General features: G+C 45.6%; 1 long non-coding RNA gene across 2 annotated transcripts; it reads right to left on the bottom strand.

Annotated features, from left to right (window-relative positions):
* Positions 1-9,449: 9,449 nt before the first annotated feature.
* Positions 9,450-11,702, bottom strand: LOC131835202 (uncharacterized). 2 transcript variants are annotated; one of them, XR_009355105.1, is made up of 5 exons: positions 11,357-11,702; positions 11,089-11,259; positions 10,707-10,818; positions 9,981-10,074; positions 9,450-9,604 (listed from the first exon to the last, which is right to left on the bottom strand). It is a non-coding gene; the product is annotated as an uncharacterized LOC131835202 (long non-coding RNA). The 2 variants fall into 2 exon arrangements; XR_009355104.1 differs by having other exon boundaries at positions 11,089-11,696.
* Positions 11,703-17,501: the final 5,799 nt, after the last annotated feature.

Raw genomic sequence — 17,501 nt, 5'->3', positions numbered from 1 at the left:
TTTTATAAGAAACACATTCTGACATTTGTTAATTAAACTTTTCTTAAGGTTTAATGCATTGTCAAGATAGGACATATTTTCAGGAAAGCCTTGTGATCTTACCAAGCTTTAAAATAATCCAAAAGCTAGTTTTGACATTCTAACTCATGTAGATAAAAGAGTATTTTAAGCTCATGCAAATCTAAAGAAACAGGGAAATTTGATTCATCCTATTAATTAGAAGGTAACAACGTAACGAGAGAGAAATCTTGCTTATTTTCTTCTAAAAAGATGATTAATGCAGGTTTAAAAGCCTTTTTGGTTTTGTTAATACTGTTTAATTATATGAGATTAATTTTATACACACCATATATTTTTTTTGGTGGAGATGGGGTAAAAAAAAAATTGCAATCTTTTACCAAGATCACCTTTTGCACTTTTCCAATATTGAATAAACATGGCAATTAGAAATTATAAATGCTGGCAATATTTAAGAGGTTCCTTGTGTCTTTTAATTTTATCTTAAGAATTTCTCCCTGGAGATCACTCGTTTTCTTGGGGTCATCCCTCTGTTCGATGAAATGAACTGAGACCAAAGTAAGGATAAAACCCATGTACTGGACATTATCGGATTACAGTAAAGGTGTTATCAGAACAAAAGCTTCCTACAGTTTGTGTAAATGTAATTAATGTGAGTGGCTTGGTGGAGAAGTGGATAAAACACTATTTGATCAGGCTTACAAAGAATCTTGGAAGGCCCCGGCCGGTGGTCATTTTCTAAAAGGCAGCGTGGTAGGGTGGACAGAGTGAGCTGTGGCAAGCAGCATGGCTTCTAACCCTGTGGTCTTCAGCCAGTGTCTCAAACTCCCTGTCCCATGTTCGTCGTGCGTACAACAGGTGCACCAGATCGTGGCAATGAGCAAAGGTGCTAATGCATGTAACGGGGATGGCACATGAAAGGCCTTTCGTAAATGTTACTTTCCTTCCCTCTTCCTGCCCCCTTAGCAAAATATTAGGCCATCGAGATTCTGGTATCAAACATAGTGGATATAGTCATCGGAAGATGAAGCACTTCTTTTTTTTTTTTTTTAAAGATTTTATTTATTTGACAGACAGAGATCACAAGTAGGCAGAGAGATAGGCAGAGAGAGAGAGAGGAGGAAGCAGGCTCCCCCCGCTGAGCAGAGACCCTGATGCGGGGCTCGATCCCAGGACCCTGGGATCATGACCTGAGCTGAAGGCAGAGGCTTTAACCCACTGAGCCACCCAGGCACCCAGATGAAGCACTTCTTAAAACTGGCTAAACTGGAATGAAATATTGGTCTGAACTGATGATTATAAACGGATGGGGCAAATGCTGTAAAATATCTAGACATTTTGTGTAATGATGGTTTTTTTACAGAAGAGAATGGAAATGGGGGAAGGGGAGGGGCAAGCTAACAATGAATATCTATGTAAACCATTGATTAGAGGTCTGATTTGGGGGCCGGTCCCTTCAAAAAGTTACAGAAATAAAACGGTTTGTTACTTCTCTGGATTCAAATCGGATTCTACAACAACGGAGAATGTGAAAAAGGGAGTACTGACCTCCAAATTCCAAGTCAAATGAAAATACCCAGTTGAAATCTTTGTTTTCAAATGCTGCACAGTGCTGTCCACATTACTGGAGGAAGTGACTTCTAATTCTGGAGTCTCTCATGGGACGTTGTCTTGTTGGCAGATTCAAGATGTCTACAAGATGTCTACAATGTCTATATTCAGCTACCCAAGTGGCTGGAGATCTTCAGCCCTGGAGATGAAATGACAGAAGAAATTTGAACCTCACCTTCAGCACCCTACATAAATTGTAGAATAGTATGGGCAACTGGGTGGCTCAGTCAATTAAACATCTGCCTTCAGCTCAGGTCATGATCCAGGGGTCCTGGGATTGAGTCCCACATTAAGCTCCCTTCTCAGTGGGGAGCCTGCTTCTCCCTCTGTTCTTCTCCCTTCCCTTGTTCTTTCTTTCTCTCAAATAAACAAAATCTTAAAAAAAAAAAAAATTATCACAGTAGTTGCTCGCACTTCCTTAACAGTGTCTAAAACATGCCTGTATAGCAGTTATTGTCACAAATTACCATTTTAAGAAATGTGGGACCAAGTTTCAAGGATCTAAGGCCATTGTTTAAGATCAATGGAAACTAGAGTTGTCGGCAATTTACCATCCTGGATTGGAATCTGGATCAAACCACAAAGTAAACATGCTGAAAAGAAATTGAGAACATGGAGAGTTTTGCTGCCGATGGATTGTGAGTTCCAGAGGCAAGACGGAAGGGTGCAGGCAGACAGTTGGGAAAGGCTGGAGAATGGGCAGAGGAGCTGATCTGTGGGGATTCTTGATGATCAGACCATGGTCAATGAGGAGTGGGGGACTTCTGGGGTGGGAGAGCGGCACTGAGGAAAAAGAGCGGAGTGAGAGAATCCCACATGGATTCAAGGCAGGCAAGGTGGGTAGGCAGCAAACACAAAATAATGACATTATTGGGACATTTGGGGGCCTGAGAACATGAACTACTAATATACTTTACGTAGAAAGAGAGCACATACAAATTAAGTAAAATGTTAATAATCCAGAAATCCAGCGAAACCTGTGTTCATTGTTCTATTCTTGTAACCTTCATGTTCGCTTGAAACGTTTTTTTTTTTTAATTCTTTAATAATTTTTTATTTTTATAAACATATATTTTTATCCCCAGGGGTACAGGTCTGTGAATCACCAGGTTTACACACTTCACAGCACTCACCAAAGCACATACCCTCCCCAATGTCCATAACCCCACCCCTCTTCTCCCAAACCCCCTCCCCCCAGCAACCCTCAGTTTGTTTTGTGAGATTAAGAGTCACTTATGGTTTGTCTCCCTCCCAATCCCATCTTGTTTCATTTATTCTTCTCCTACCCACTTAAGCCCCCATGTTGCATCACCACTTCCTCATATCAGGGAGATCATATGATAGTTGTCTTTCTCTGCTTGACTTATTTCGCTAAGCATGATACGCTCTAGTTCCATCCATGTTGTCGCAAATGGCAAGATTTCATTTCTTTTGATGGCTGCATAGTATTCCATTGTGTATATATACCACATCTTCTTGATCCATTCATCTGTTGATGGACATCTAGGTTCTTTCCATAGTTTGGCTATTGTGGACATTGCTGCTATAAACATTCGGGTGCACCCGAATGTTTATCGCTTGAAACGTTTTTAAATTAAAAACTCAGGAGGAAAGAGAGAACCTTGTGGAACCAAGCAAGAGGTCCATTTGGCATAAAGCAGAGCCTATATACAATACCAGAACTGACCAGCAGTAAACCTTTCTAAGCTCCTTTACCTCCCAAAACTGTCCCTTTCTCTCACAGGATACAATTAACAAACAAACAAACAAAAACATGGTGTGGCCTGCAGGCTGGGCTTCTCTGAATTCCAGCCCTCCCTCTGACCATCCCCTCCAGGAGAGACATCTAAGGGCTTGGTCCTCGGTCTGAGCCTCAAACTGTTCTCAACATTCTTGAACCTTACCCCTTTGACAGCTGATGAAAAGCATGCCCCTTTCTCTGCATGCTCTTCCAAGTACCAACAAAATAATACTAATAAATGGGATTATAGAGGGAAATGATTATATTCAAATACAGTTTTATAAATATAATTCTGAAGTGTAGTAGAGCAAGTATGTGTTTCTTTATTGACACATCAAATAACAAGAGTTAGCCAAGGATTTAATAACTACTGGTGACTTAATAATAACTGATTTGAAATAGTGATGAGTGTAAACTCTATGTGGAGAGATCTACAAGTATAAAGAGATAGAAAAATGTCAGTGGTTCTTATTGATGACCAAGGGTGGCTAATGCTAATACTATCGTGGTTTATTGTGATCATTCAGAATTGAAAGAAATGCTTTATTTCTATTATTCATTAGTGCCTGTCTAAAAGGACAGACCACCCTCAGTCTAAGAATCCTGGTAAGGAGATAGACATGTGGCCAGCTCTGTATTCGATTTGGTAGGACCTCCTACCATTATTTTCTGTGACTCTGAGAGTTTCACTAACTGTAAACTGATAATTAAGTGGTTGTTATGGTCCCCTGGTGTCTTGCATCCACTGCTGAAGATTTTAAAATGATGTCATGGTGAATATTCATGACCTTCTCCAAAAGCTTTAAGAGTGGGGCTGTGTAATTATCCATCTTTGGAGCACCTATTATCTAGCCCTTAACATACATCATTTATAAGTTTTTGAAGATAAATGCTATATTTTTAGATCTTCTCTGTATTTCACATTCAAATTAAGAGCCCAATTAGTACCTGTTCTCCAAAACCTGTTTCAACTAAACCAACTAAGCAAATCTACCTTAACATCAAAAACTTTGATTTTTTCCAAATATTATAATTTTTTAAAAAGTCTTTCTAGTGAGATTTCTCATTTATACAAAGAATAGGTAAAATACAGAATACTCACCTAGTTTATTCAGTGGACCATGAGAGTTTCAGGAATTTAGTTCTATCATGTGTTGAACAAGCTAAGCATTGAGATTGAAGGCTATCCAAACCCTGTCCACTTGCAGCAGATTCCACCTCATTTGGGTTATTTCCAATAAGAACATTTGGAATGACATAATTAGAAAATAAATTAATTAATTAAATGTGTGTAAGAAAAAGTAATCCAGGTAAGGAAACAAGCCGGAAAAAAAAAAAATTATAAGACATAGTTATTGCAGGAAAACCTCCAGGAGACCATGTGAAAAGGAATCGATTGTCATTAATTTTAGAAGAAAAATTAAAACTTCCAGTTTATACAGGAAGTCAGGTTTTTCTAAGAAGTGAATGGCAAAATAGTTGCCCCATGGAACCTTTAGAAAGGAGCACTGAATGGTGACAAGGACAATATTTTCAGGAACATTCTCATAGGAGGAAATGGGATAAATACAGCTGATCGTGTCATATCCCAATGACTTGGCTGAGATCAGAGTGTGAGTTCTCATGGACTCTTTTTAACCACATGTGAATTTCAAATGAATCCCTTTGGGCACTAGGGGTGGTTGGCCCTTAGTTTTTAATGATCCCATCTAATGGCACACATGCCCTTTTGTGATCTTGGCCCCTTGAGTGTGGACAGGATCTGTGACTTGTTTCTAACCAGTAGAATACACTGCACGTGTTGAGATGTTAACTTCATGATAATTCTACATAGGACTGTAACTTCCATCCTGCTTGCAGACTATGGACTCTCTCCCTTGCTGGTTTTTATGGAGTAAGTCTTCTTATGGAGAGGTCCATTGGGTGAGAAACTGAGGGCAGCCAACAGCACTGAGCAAGAAACTGAATCCTTCCCATGTCACAGGAGCTTGGAGGTAGATCCTTTTATAGGAGAACCTCCAAAGGTATCCCAGCTCTGGCCAACACCTTCCCTGGTAGACATGCCCATGGCCAACACTGTTACTATAACCATATGAGACCTTGAGCCATGCCTGCACTTCAGACAACAGAGACTGTGAAATAATAGATACACATTGCCTTCATCTGGTAAGATTATAGCAACTTCTATATGGGACAATAGATAGGGAGTCCACGATACACAATAAATGGAACACAACTTCAAGATCTGTAAAGCAGAGTGTGTGATAATGCTAGGCTGAATGCACCCCTCTGGCCATGCTTCAGAATATCAGGTAGCGTTGGGTTTTGTGTTGTGGTCACCTTTCCAGCTGTGGATTTTGACACCTCAGGCTCTCCTTAGTACAGATGGCAAATCACAGGTCCCTGGTTTATATATGAATAACTTCTCCAACTACCGAAATTAGAGATGAAATGTGTGCGTGTTCAGGTAATGAGAAAGTCATAAAAACAGAAAAATGAAAGGTAAACATGTGTATTGGGCTTATGACAGGTGGCATGGTAAAATTCCACTAGCTTCTTTGAGCCTCTCCGTGCAGTTTGTCACACAATCCAAGAAGAGCCAGTGTGTTTTATTTTATTTTTATTTTTTCTTAAGATTTTATTTATCTGATGGAAAGAGACACAGCAAGGGAGGGAACACAAGCCAGGGGAGTGGGAGAGGGAGAAGCAGGCTTCCCGCTGAGCAGGGAGCCCAATGCAGGGCTCAATTCCAGGACTCTGGGATCATGACTTGAGCCAAAGACTTAATAACTGAACCACCCAGGTGCCCCAGAACCAGTGTCTTTTAAAAAAAATATGCATCCATACTCACAGGGGAGCTGGGGTTCCAGGTGAGGGCATTCAGTAGAGAGAATGATGTGTTTTAAAATAGCAACAGCTGTGTTTTAAAATAACAACAGCTTTAGAGCCCGGAAGTGGAAGAAATAAATTCTTCATTTGGTTATTCATTCAACAAATAACTTCTGGGTTGCCTTCCAAAAACCAGGCCCTTCTAGATGGTGGAGGTAAAGGATGGAGGAACCTAGCCTTACCACCAAACTCTCAGTCTAGCATGGACAAGAGCTCTGATGCTGTCTTGTAGGAATAGATCCTAGCATATGCTTTACAAACATCGGCTTATTTGATTCAGAAAACAGAAGTTTGACTGAAGTTAGGGAGTCATAGGGCAAGCAAAGCACAAACTGCGATTTGATCCTGAGTCTTCTGAATTTAAAAATTGCTTTTGGCCCTGTTACTGTCTTCTGCCTTAATAAGAGTCTCTAACTTTACACAAGTTATCATGTAACTATAAAACATTCAGAAAATATAAGCAGATCAGTGAACAAAAGTGTTCACGTGATCTCACTGCATTTCTATACAGCTGTCTTTCTGTAAGGTTATATTTTTGTGGACAGACGGATAGGTAATTATCTAGGTGAGCCTCATTGGACAAGAAAGTTGTGTTTGATTTTCCAGGCCCTTTGAGGTTTCTTGCTTTGAGGGATTTTTGCAGACAGCTACTTAAAATCAACAGCTTTTCTTACTCTCTTAAAAGCCTAACCACATAGAAAAGATGATGTTTCCTTATCTCATAGAAAGAAAGAGAGGGGTTATCTTTACTGATCAAAACGAGAAAGAAGCACTTTCTGGACAGTTAAGAGATTAAAAAAAAAAATTATGGCCCTTACTTAGAGGGGTGAGGCATAGTGGAGGAGATGGGGAGCCCTCAGAGAAGGGAAGCTATGGGTTTCACCAGTGAGGCTGGAGCCCAGGCACAGGGCCAGCCCCAAACATGGCACAAAAACCAACAGCACCCTCTGCATCTAAGGGACTACGGGGCCATATGCCTAGGGATATAGCGTGGAAGAAAGAGTGTTTGCCTCAGCTAATGACTGTCACAATGGCCTGAGGAGTCCTCCCAATAATTTGGGACTCCTTCAGACCCAGGGATTCCTGCACAACTCTTAAAAGGAGAAAACTCCAGTTATGAGTGAGAGAAAACATTCTAAAAATATATATATTCTGCATTCTAGCACCAGGGGTGTCGGGAGATGGATGGAAAGAAAACGTGGCACTTTTGACACCCCTGACTTTATGGGCTAGCCACAAAACCCATGCTAGCCACAAAACCCATGCTTCCTTTGCCTGTTATGCCAGCATTAATCTAGAGAGTATGGTCTAGCGGACACTTCTAAAGGCTACTAAGACCGCCAAGGCAGGATCTCTTCATTTGTAGTCTATTGAGACTTTAATTTTGACATCTGGCGAAAACCATGCCCCTTTCTCTGCATGAAAGAGAAAGCACATTAAGAATTATATATATCAAGTGTCCAGTGAATCGAGACGATGTCTTTCTCAATTTTACAAGTAAGAGTCAATCAGTAAGTCTTCTCCAGAGAAATAGAACCGGTAAGACAGAAATATAGAGGATAGATAGGTAGATAAATTGATTGATAGATATAGAGATGAAGAATTATTTCAGGGAATTGGCTGACATGATTATGGAATCTGGCTAAGCAAATCCTAAATTTAGGGCAAACCATCAAGCTGGAAACTCTGAGGCAGAAGTAGATGCTACAGACTCGAAGCGGAATTTTGTCTTCCTCTTGAAGACCTCAATTTTACTCATAAGGCCACTCAGTTGAGTAAGGTCACCCAGATGATCAAAGATAATCTTTACTTAAAATCAACCAATGATAGCTATTAACATTTATAAAATACCATCACAGAAATACACAGATTAGTGTTTAAGTGAAAAACTGGATACTGTAGCTTACCAAGCTAATATGTAAGACTAACCAAGTTGATACATAAGACTAAACAAGTTGATACATAAAACTAACCATTCTACACAGGAACTGGGAGACTAGGAGATCTGGCAGCTGACCTGGAGCTCACCAGGTGGAGGAGGGAGCGAGGGCAGGGTGCACATAGAAGCAGGAAAGCACAAGGTAGGCTTTGTGGAATGTTGAGCGGTCCCATGAAGCTAAAACCAAAGAGGAGGGGAGATGAGCTGAGAGTAAATTGGGATTTCAGGCCAATGAGAAGGGCAATGGAAAGTCCCCATGGAGTTTTTCTTTATAACTTGATCAAATTCAAGATCTAGAAAGACCAGTCTGGGCAATGGTGGTGGGGGAGTAGGTTTGGAAGGTTTAGAGGAGATATGATAGTCTGAATTCCAGCACCAGCAGTGAGGATAGAGGAGGAAGACAGGAGTGGGAAGGTACAAAAGAGCGAACTCCATAGGCCTCATGGACCTCGGTGCCGGTCACCCACCGTGTTATTTCCTTCTCTGCTTAGACGTGCTTTTTACCTCTTTGCCAACCCTGCTGTTTTGAGCTATATCAAGACAGGGCAGTCCTGGCCATCTCTAGTAGTGGAGACAACATATGTAACGATATCATGGCTACACTTGTCTAGAGAGCCCTGAACCCAAAATACGGATGTATACCAGCAAAAACCACACACATGCACACGCACACACACCATCGTTCACTGCAAACACTGTTTCCCCCACATTTTAGTTTCACCCAGGTACCTGTGCACTCGGGAGTCCCAGAAACAGTTTCAGAGTCTAGCTTTTAAGGCCATTGACTAGAAACCCAGATTTTCTCTCTTCACAAAATGACACAGCAGAACTTGAGGGTATATGGCGAATGGGTCGATAAATACCTTACATCCCCAGTTCCGTTTCCACTACAATGCCTTGAGCCTTACCTCTGCAAAGCAAGAAATTCCTGTTGGATCAGAGTCTGATGGGATTTACGTTTCTCCAGGGTTTTCACCACAGCTGCTACTCACAGTAAAGGCGATGGTCCCTGAATCTGAGACCCGTGAAGTGCCCTCAAGATCGGCCGTGTGGAACTGAGTCCCACCACCACCCCCACACCAGTAGGAAAATGGGGTACCAAAGTCCTGACCTGAATGCATTCCCACCTGTCCCACTGTCTCCTCGATCCCTTCATCTTTCTTCCTGAGCACACCAGATGATACCAAGATTTCTTCCACCTCCCTTATCTCAGCCTTCAGAGAAGAAGTTCGACATTTGTACACACCAGTTTGAAATACTTTTATTCAAAATGGCATGGGCTGAGCACACGTGCCAAATTCTGAGCTAAGCACCAGGGATCCAGAAATGCATGAGAAACAGTGTCTTGCCCTCCAAGAGCACAAGAGGAAGAGCCATCACGACAGTGAAGAGAATGTAGCCTTAGCCTGGAATTGGAAAGCAAGTAAACGTGAAATGGGGTTGGCCATGAGCACACATCATGGAGAAAACGTGTCAGGGCTAGCATTGCACACCAATAGTCTGGGGACTAAAGAGCTCCCTTGGGACTAGCTCAAAAGTTGGGGAGGAGCCTGGACTGAAACCTCCCCCAGAGGGCCAAGTGATGGTGTCCCATCTGGAGACTCCTGGTCATTCCCAATCGAAGGCAAGGGGGAAAGGAAATGGGACTGGTGTGCTACCCTATTCGCCTCCTTTGTGGTAACCAATGGAGGGACTTTGGTGTGGGAGTATGATCAGGTCGGGAACTCCTGACCCTCAGGGACAGTAGTATGGGGGAAGCAAGGTGTTTCTCCTCAGTGTCACCTGAGTCAGTGGGCTATGCACTTGTGTGCAGTCAGATGGCTCCCTCGCTTTCAAGTCTTTTGGCTCCTTTGTTGACTTGAAGGTCAATCTTTGTCTGTGAACGAAAGAAAAAGAGGAGGCTAAGAAGCAGAAAAGTACTCAAAAACATCCAGATGTCAGAGGGGAAGAAAGTGAGTTAGTGGAACAATAATTTCTGAACTTTCTCACTTTGTGGCACACATGGAAAAGCGTAAGCGAAGAACACATTGGGGTACAGGGATGTTTGGCCAAGACCCACCCAGCTGCCCTGGGGACCATGTGCACCAGGATCCTCACACCCATGACCCATACTGACGGAAAAGCTGAGGAGACCTCGCTTCCACCAAAAGAGACAAAAGAACGAGAGAAATATTCAAAGATGGAAATAGAAACCGAAGTCATGGAGATCACCGAGGACAAGAAGTGCCCAAGGCAAGATTCCAGAAGGCAGAGGCTGAAGAGAGGGAGCAGATCAGGCAGGGAGAGGCTGTCTCCCTCAGAAAGTCACCTCTGATTTTTAATTCCTAAGAGCAGCAGGAAAAGGGAGAAACAAGTGAGGCTGTTCCTCTGGCCTCTCTCTGTCCTGGCCCCACTCTGTTCCTCTCACCATCTCAGGCAGCAGCCCTCCGGATTCAGTTAATGAAGAGGAGAGGAAGAAACAAAACTCAGCGTTGGCTTTTGGGAGGCTGACTCAGCTCTGCTACCTACCTTCCTTCCTCCATGGGCAACACTGGGCCCAGGAGGCCTCAACAGCTCTCCCTGGAAGGCCTTCCAGCTGCAGGGACATGTCATGGCTTCTGGGAACTGTTGCTTGGAGAGTCTATGATGGGGGAGAAAACAGAGGCATCAGGACATCCCTACAACATAGGAAGACTGCTTGGAGCCAGGGCTCTGTGGGCCAACCTCATGCCTGGGTACCCCTAACAAGAGGCTCCTGGCTAACCTGAGGAAGTAAGATCTCTGGGCTGGAATTCTGCCAGGCCCATTTAGGAAATCTAGGGTGTGTTTTCAGATGCTTTCTCTTGCCCTCCCAACCTGCTCAGGAGCACAGCATATCTTTCTGCCTTTACCACCCCCAGTCCGGCTTTACCCCAGCTGCTGGTCTGAAGAGGGTGTTGATAACTTGCACTGAAGGACACAGAATGCTGGCTGCTTGGACTGTGTCTTTCCCACAAAGGAATGGTAGTTCAATAAAAGCCTGTTCTCCATCCCGGGAAGGACTGTAATGCTGGGGCATCACTTATCTGAGCTAGGATGGCATCTGGAAGAAGAAGAGAGTACTTAGCAAAGGCAGGAGCTTTCCCAGGCCCCTGAAATCCCACCCAGAACAGCTTATGCAGCCCTTCCTTCACTGATACCCAGGCTGCCCCCAGGAAGCCAGGGATCCAGCAAGTTTCAGATGGGGTTCCCTGAGCTCAGTGGGAGCAGAGCAGCCTAGGTGGAACAAAAGGTCTGCATTGAGCCGTTTTAGAAGTCCTGGCTTCCAGAGAGTTCTGCATCCAGGAGCTGCATGGGAGAAGTAGACGTTCAACTGGCCAACTGTCGCAGCACACTTAGAGCCCTGAGAGGCAGCCCTGGAAACTCCAACGGAAGCAACTGCCACTGGAGATGGGGGAGGGGCTGGCAGCCCCAGAGGCCACTGGTCTCCTCCACTGACTCTCTCAGTCTCCTGCCCTCCTGAGGAAAGCAGAGGTTCTCGGACCTGAAGGGAGGATGCTCATGGTTCCCACCTCTCTTAGGGGAAAACCAGGGTTCAGAGAGACAACTGGGTAGCTTGGGAATAAGCACAGACACCCCTCCTCAATTAATAGGTCCTGAAGGAAAAAAAAAAAAAAACCTGTTCCTCTACACAAATATATACAGTTACATAGAGATAGATTACCAGATGGCTGCCATCTACCAGAAGCAGGTTTGCTAGCACTAGAGGGGAGTGAGGACGATGGTCCGGGCAGCTGACACTGAACTCAGGTCTTAGGCGTAGCAAAGGGAAAGGGAAGTGGGGGCTGCTGGGGAAACAAGGCTGTCTGGGCTGGGTCTGCTAAGTCTTGCTCTCCTGCTGACCCTAACCACCCCTGACCCACCTGAGCCCCAGTTATTGTGAAAGAGAGCCATCGAGAGATGATTATGCAGGAGGAAAGGAAAAAATTTCAAGGGCAAATTGGGGAGGGGGAAAGAGACAGAGAAAGTTAGAGATAAAGCAGAAACTCTTGGCAAGATGGGGCAGTGACCCTCAAAAGGAGGGGAAATGGAGGGAAGTCAAAAGGAGCAGGGTGGGTGGGTGAGGGAGGAAAAGGGGGGCAGAAAGATGGAAGCCTAGGGAAGGCCAAGTCCAGGGGCAGCACAGGGGGGCATGAAGGGCAGAGGCAGAGCACTGACCAGGGCTGGTGGCGGGGGGTGGCCCCGGGACCTGCGGGGTGTCCTCTTCCTTCCCAAGTAATTGCTGAGAGGGAGGCACACAGAAGCAGAGAGTAAAGGGACCAGCCAGAGCACAGACAGGAGGGGACAGAAAGCCCCAAAGTACCCTTCAATTGTCTATGTCCCTCATCCCATCTTCCAACTCTCCCTCATGGAAGCCAAGCCCCAAAAACAAGGGAAAGGAGGGGAGAATCAGATGAGGTGGGGGTGGGAGGGTGGCAACTAGGGATTCGTTCCAGAAAGAAATTAACAGCTTAACAATAATCAGTTCAGTGACCAGGAAACACCCCTCTAATGGTGGACAGTTAAGCATCCAGTATGGAACCCTGGGAGGGATGGGGAGGGGTGGGCGAGGGGGCCTTCTGAACCCCTCACACCCCAGCCTGAGTCACCCATCCAGGGCATACGAGGGGAAGTCAGGTATGAGAGAGACCTGGAAATAGCTCCTAAGCTGAGGAAGACATTGAGCTGACACCTCTGGGAAGGCTGCCTGAGGAACTGTGGGGTTCAGGGAATAGATAAGAGAGAGGGGTGCCGAGGCATGTTCCTTCCTCTGAGAGCCCCTGCCAGGCTGCTCAGGGAGACCCGAGCAGGAGCCATTGACACTTTTTCTTGCCTCCACCCTGCTAGTGGGAGAGCACCTTCTGGCCTCCTCCAGGGGTGCACCAGTCACCAGCCTGGAGACAGGCCACAAACAGGAATGGAAACTAGAATCAGAAGTCTGGGGAAAGGAAGTGGTCTCAAGGAAGAGAGTCTGTGGCTCTCCACATAGCTCAGTGGGCACCAGCCCAGCAGGAAGATTTGGAACTGGATTTCTCTTCAGGCAAGGGCTCAGGGAAACCTAACTCTGGTGTTGCTTGCATGTGCTTCCCAGCAGACTGAATGGAGGGCTTTGTGGACAATCCCTTCAGAAGACTGTCCCAGTAAACCAACTACCACGCATCTTGGCAGAGGATGGCGTCCTTCCTGGGGTGTGTCTCGCTTCCCTTTTGATTTTCCTTTTGCCAGTACCCTCTGGTATTTGTCCAGGGTTTCACCCATGCATATAGTCATTGCTTTATCAAATCTTTGTTTGAGTTTTACTAGGCAGTGAGGATACAAAGATGAATGAGACAAAGTTCCTGTATTCAGGTATCTTCGTTAGTAGTGAGAAAGGGCACACTGGCATGCTGGGAATGGAAACAGAAATGCAAGGCCCGGCCTGATGGCTTGGGTCTATACACCCTGTGGTCATGGCCTGCACCCATATATGCATCTAGAGAAAATGAACATTAGAGAAATGCCAGAGGGATCCTCTCAGTCAGGAAATATGAAGGATTCACTGTGACCAGTGAGGAAGTTGGAAGTTAGACTGTTCTTTGCCGACTCAGAAGTCGAGTCTAAAAAAAACCAAACAAAAACAAACACACACACACACCAAAAAAAAAAAAAAAAACCTACACACTCATCCATGTTATTAGGGTCCTCATCTTGAGCAGCGCTAATGTTGGGAAAAGGAAACCACCAAGGACTTTGATAATCTGTGGGAGTGGTGACTAAGGAAGCCATTGAACATGCTGGAGAGCCAAATGCTGGAGAGCCAAAATGTGTAAAGAGTTCTGAAGGTGGCACGAACTTGTCACAGACAAGGGTCAGATGTTTCCTGAGACCAGTGCAGGACTGAGGAAGGGAAATCCCCCAAATCCAGGCTTTGTGGATGTGAGTGCTCACAGGGGCTGGGATTGTGTTTGGAAGCTGCCTCTTTGGTATCGTCAGCCAAAGGGCAGAAGCCATGGACTGGCTCCAGGAAAGTGATAATAACCCAGGTGATGGCCAATAGGGAGTCTTGGAAATTCACAGAAGGAACCAGGGAAAGGTGGGGTGACATTGGAGCATCACCAAGATGGCACTTTCTTGCCATCAGAAACAGGGCCTGGCAGGAAAGGAAGTTGTCCCTCCCTCCGCAGGGAGGATAGAAGGACAGACTAGACCCAGCTGGGCCTGCTCCCTCCCTGTCACTCCTGCCTTCATCCATCCCTTCTGAGAAAGAGGTCCAAACAGAGGGCTGTTTGACCAGTCTCAAACCCTGGAGAACCTGGGACTTTGGAACAGGGTGGGGAAAGAAAAGGAGCTGGAATTGCTGGGGCCTTAATCTGCAGAAAGAAATTAAGGGAGAAAGTGCAGAGCTGGGAGATGGACCAAAGAGAAAAAAAATCATCCTTGAAATGTCATTATATACAAAAAAGGAGATGAGAAGGAGTGTTGCTTTGGGGGACCAGAGTCAGATGGAGATGAGGGCAAGGACAGAGGTGACCAAGGAATCAACTGGCTGGACCTTTCCCAGGGAAGGGAGCTGTGGGGGAGTGGAGTCTTCGAGATGGGTGTAGAGGCTGGGAGGAGGCTAGAATAGCCAAGTGGACCAGACACTGGGTTGGCAAGAAAAACTTTCCTACCAGGAGCAGAGATGTAGCCATGTTCCATGCTATCTGTGCAGACATGTACTTCATCTTTGTGACCCCTGCTCCGAACTCAAGACTAGCCTCTCCTGGAATAAACACTGATTGAAAAAAACAGAGGAGGCTGAAGTGAGCAGTCCATGAGCTGAAGGTAGCATTGTGCTGGTGTTCCTTGGAGAGAAGCTCATCTCCAGCCTACAAGTGACCACTCTGGAACCTGCTGGAACCCCCTGTTCTGGGCCAGCCCCAAAGAAAGCAGCAAGTGTTTCCAGAGCCTGCCTCCCTCCCAACCCTGTCCAGGTACCCTGGATGGGGACAGCTGAGTTTCCCATCCCATAGTCAGAGGCCCCCCAGCCTCTTAGCCCAAGAGGTGTCCTCCAGCTCTGAAAAGAGGAGGACTAGCAGCCCTCATGCTTTTCTATTTCAACCCAGAAAGATCCCATATTGATGACAGCCTGTTTCCCACTGATGGGAATATAAGTGGATAATCCAAGGGAAGAGGGACATTTGGGACTGGGCAAAGTGGGGACATTGGGCCATTTCCACAGAAGCAAGGTCTTGGATCCCTCCATCCTTCTGGAACTTTCCCTCTCTCCTCCCCTTAAGCCCAGGAAGCCCTGAGAATCCAAGGCCTGAGGAGGTTCAAATAGTGGTTGGCACACAGCCTTTTCTCTCCAATTGCTGGAGAGAAAAGCTATCTTCCACAGGGGGAAGTGTTGGAGGTTGTGTGTCCAGGAACTACATGGAATAAGCAGTTTCAGTGTATGCAATTGAGCCTGGGAGCCCCAGGAGCCCCTACTCAGAGTCATTGTCCTATCTGGCCCTGTCTGCCTTCCAGCCCACTTGCCCTGAGAGAGCTGCTGTGGGCTCAGGAACCCCTTCATGTGGGACAAGGTTCCCCTGCTCCTCATGCCACAGAGCTTGCTGACTCGAGGGCACTCAGTAGAGACCAAAACTAACAGAAGACCCAAGATGTTCCATGGCACGGTAGCTGGGAAGGGTGGGGCCCTCGAAAGATGGTGAAATCCCAATTCAGTTCAAGAAGTGAAGCAGCAGCCTGGGTCAGGGTTTAGGTTGATGAATTCTTGTCAACCAGGGTCCCCAGGTGACTTTCTCTGGATCAGCTGCTTTGACTATTCGACCTGCCATGGGGTCTCCATGATTTCTACCTCCTTGGCATGGAAGCCATACATAGCTTGCCTTTGGTTTGGACTCCCAAGGGACGGTCACCCAGAATGTCCCCACATGACCCTACTGAGTAGGTGGTGGTGAAACAAGCCCTCTTATCTGCTCTCTTTTCTGTTCTCATTCCATTACACCTCTCTGTTATTTCCTCATGTGTTTGTCACCAAACAGCTCTGAACTTGAACTTGGTTTGGGACATGACAATGATTGGGCTCTCAAGGTTCCCCTGCTCTCAAGTTGCTCACCACAACCCAGGAAAAGCTGTGGTTCTAAACATCAAGGTGAGAGGACGATGGTCACAAATGTTCACCATGGCCTTCGTTAGACCTCTGACGTCAATGTGCATAGTCTTTCTCTTACCTCACACCTCACTGAGGGCTAAAGCCACTTTAGATGGTGAAGACAGTGAAAATGTCATCAGGAAATCACTTTTACTTTGGGAGTGGCAAGCAATGAGCTAGGTCTGTGCTCATCAAGATCTCATCAACTTGCTGCTTTGAGTGTCCAAATTCCTATAATGTCCCTTTATGCTCTACTAACATTTTAGGGACAAGGAAAAATCTTAGAAGCTACATGTCCAATGTGGGCAAGCTTTAAAATACTAGAGACTCTAGGTTTGTGAGGGGTTCTGGAGGGTCAGGTGCTTCCTGAGACCAGAACAGGACTGGATAAGGGAGAGCAGGGAACCCCAAGATCCAGACCATGGGGTGCTCACATGTGCTGGGATTGTGTCTGAAAGTTGCCTTCTTGGTATCCCCAGTAGAAGGGCAGATGACCAGGGATTGGTCCCAAGAAGAAGGTGACAACACAGATGATGGTTAGTGAGGAAGTCTGGGGGGCTCACGGAGTGGATCAGTAAGAGGTGGGACCATGTTAGAGTATCACTAACTCAGTGCTTCCTCAGAATCAGAAACAGAGCCTGGGAAATGGTTTAATGGAACAACTTATGTACACTTTAACATAATTAAAAAAAAAAAAAAGGAAAGAAAAACAGGGCATTGAGAGGAAAAAAGAAAGTTGACCCCTCTCCAGCTTTGGAGAATGGACAGGAGTGAGGTGTAGGGCTCATGCTTCTCCTTCAGCCTCTGACTTTACTGGCCTCCAGCCTGGTCATGACTGAGGAGGAGAGCAAAAAGAAGTGGACTGGATCCATCTCAAAAGCCTAGAAGACACAGGACCCTGGTGAGGCAGTAAGAAATTCTGTGGCTGCATCTGCAGACAGGGAGAAAGAAACGGAAGGAACATGGGCAGGGTGGGAGGTTCACAGATAAGCGTCAAGAGTGCAGGTGTGAACGCAGCCCTCCAGGTGCCAAAGCACCTCAGCTCCCAAGGGAAGAAAAGGGAGGGACTTGCACAGAGAAAGGAAACAGCTGGCCATACTCTGCCCCAGGATGAGAAGAACCATATTCTTTTGGATTTCATGGTTCAAAAAAATACCAAATAAGAAATTAGAAATTTTCTGAGGCAG

The sequence above is a fragment of the Mustela lutreola genome, chromosome 7 (genome assembly GCF_030435805.1).
Source record: "Mustela lutreola isolate mMusLut2 chromosome 7, mMusLut2.pri, whole genome shotgun sequence".
Classification (NCBI taxonomy): domain Eukaryota; kingdom Metazoa; phylum Chordata; class Mammalia; order Carnivora; family Mustelidae; genus Mustela; species Mustela lutreola.
The sequence above is the reverse complement of the archived record's forward strand: the minus strand, read 5'-3'. Positions and strand labels throughout refer to the sequence as shown.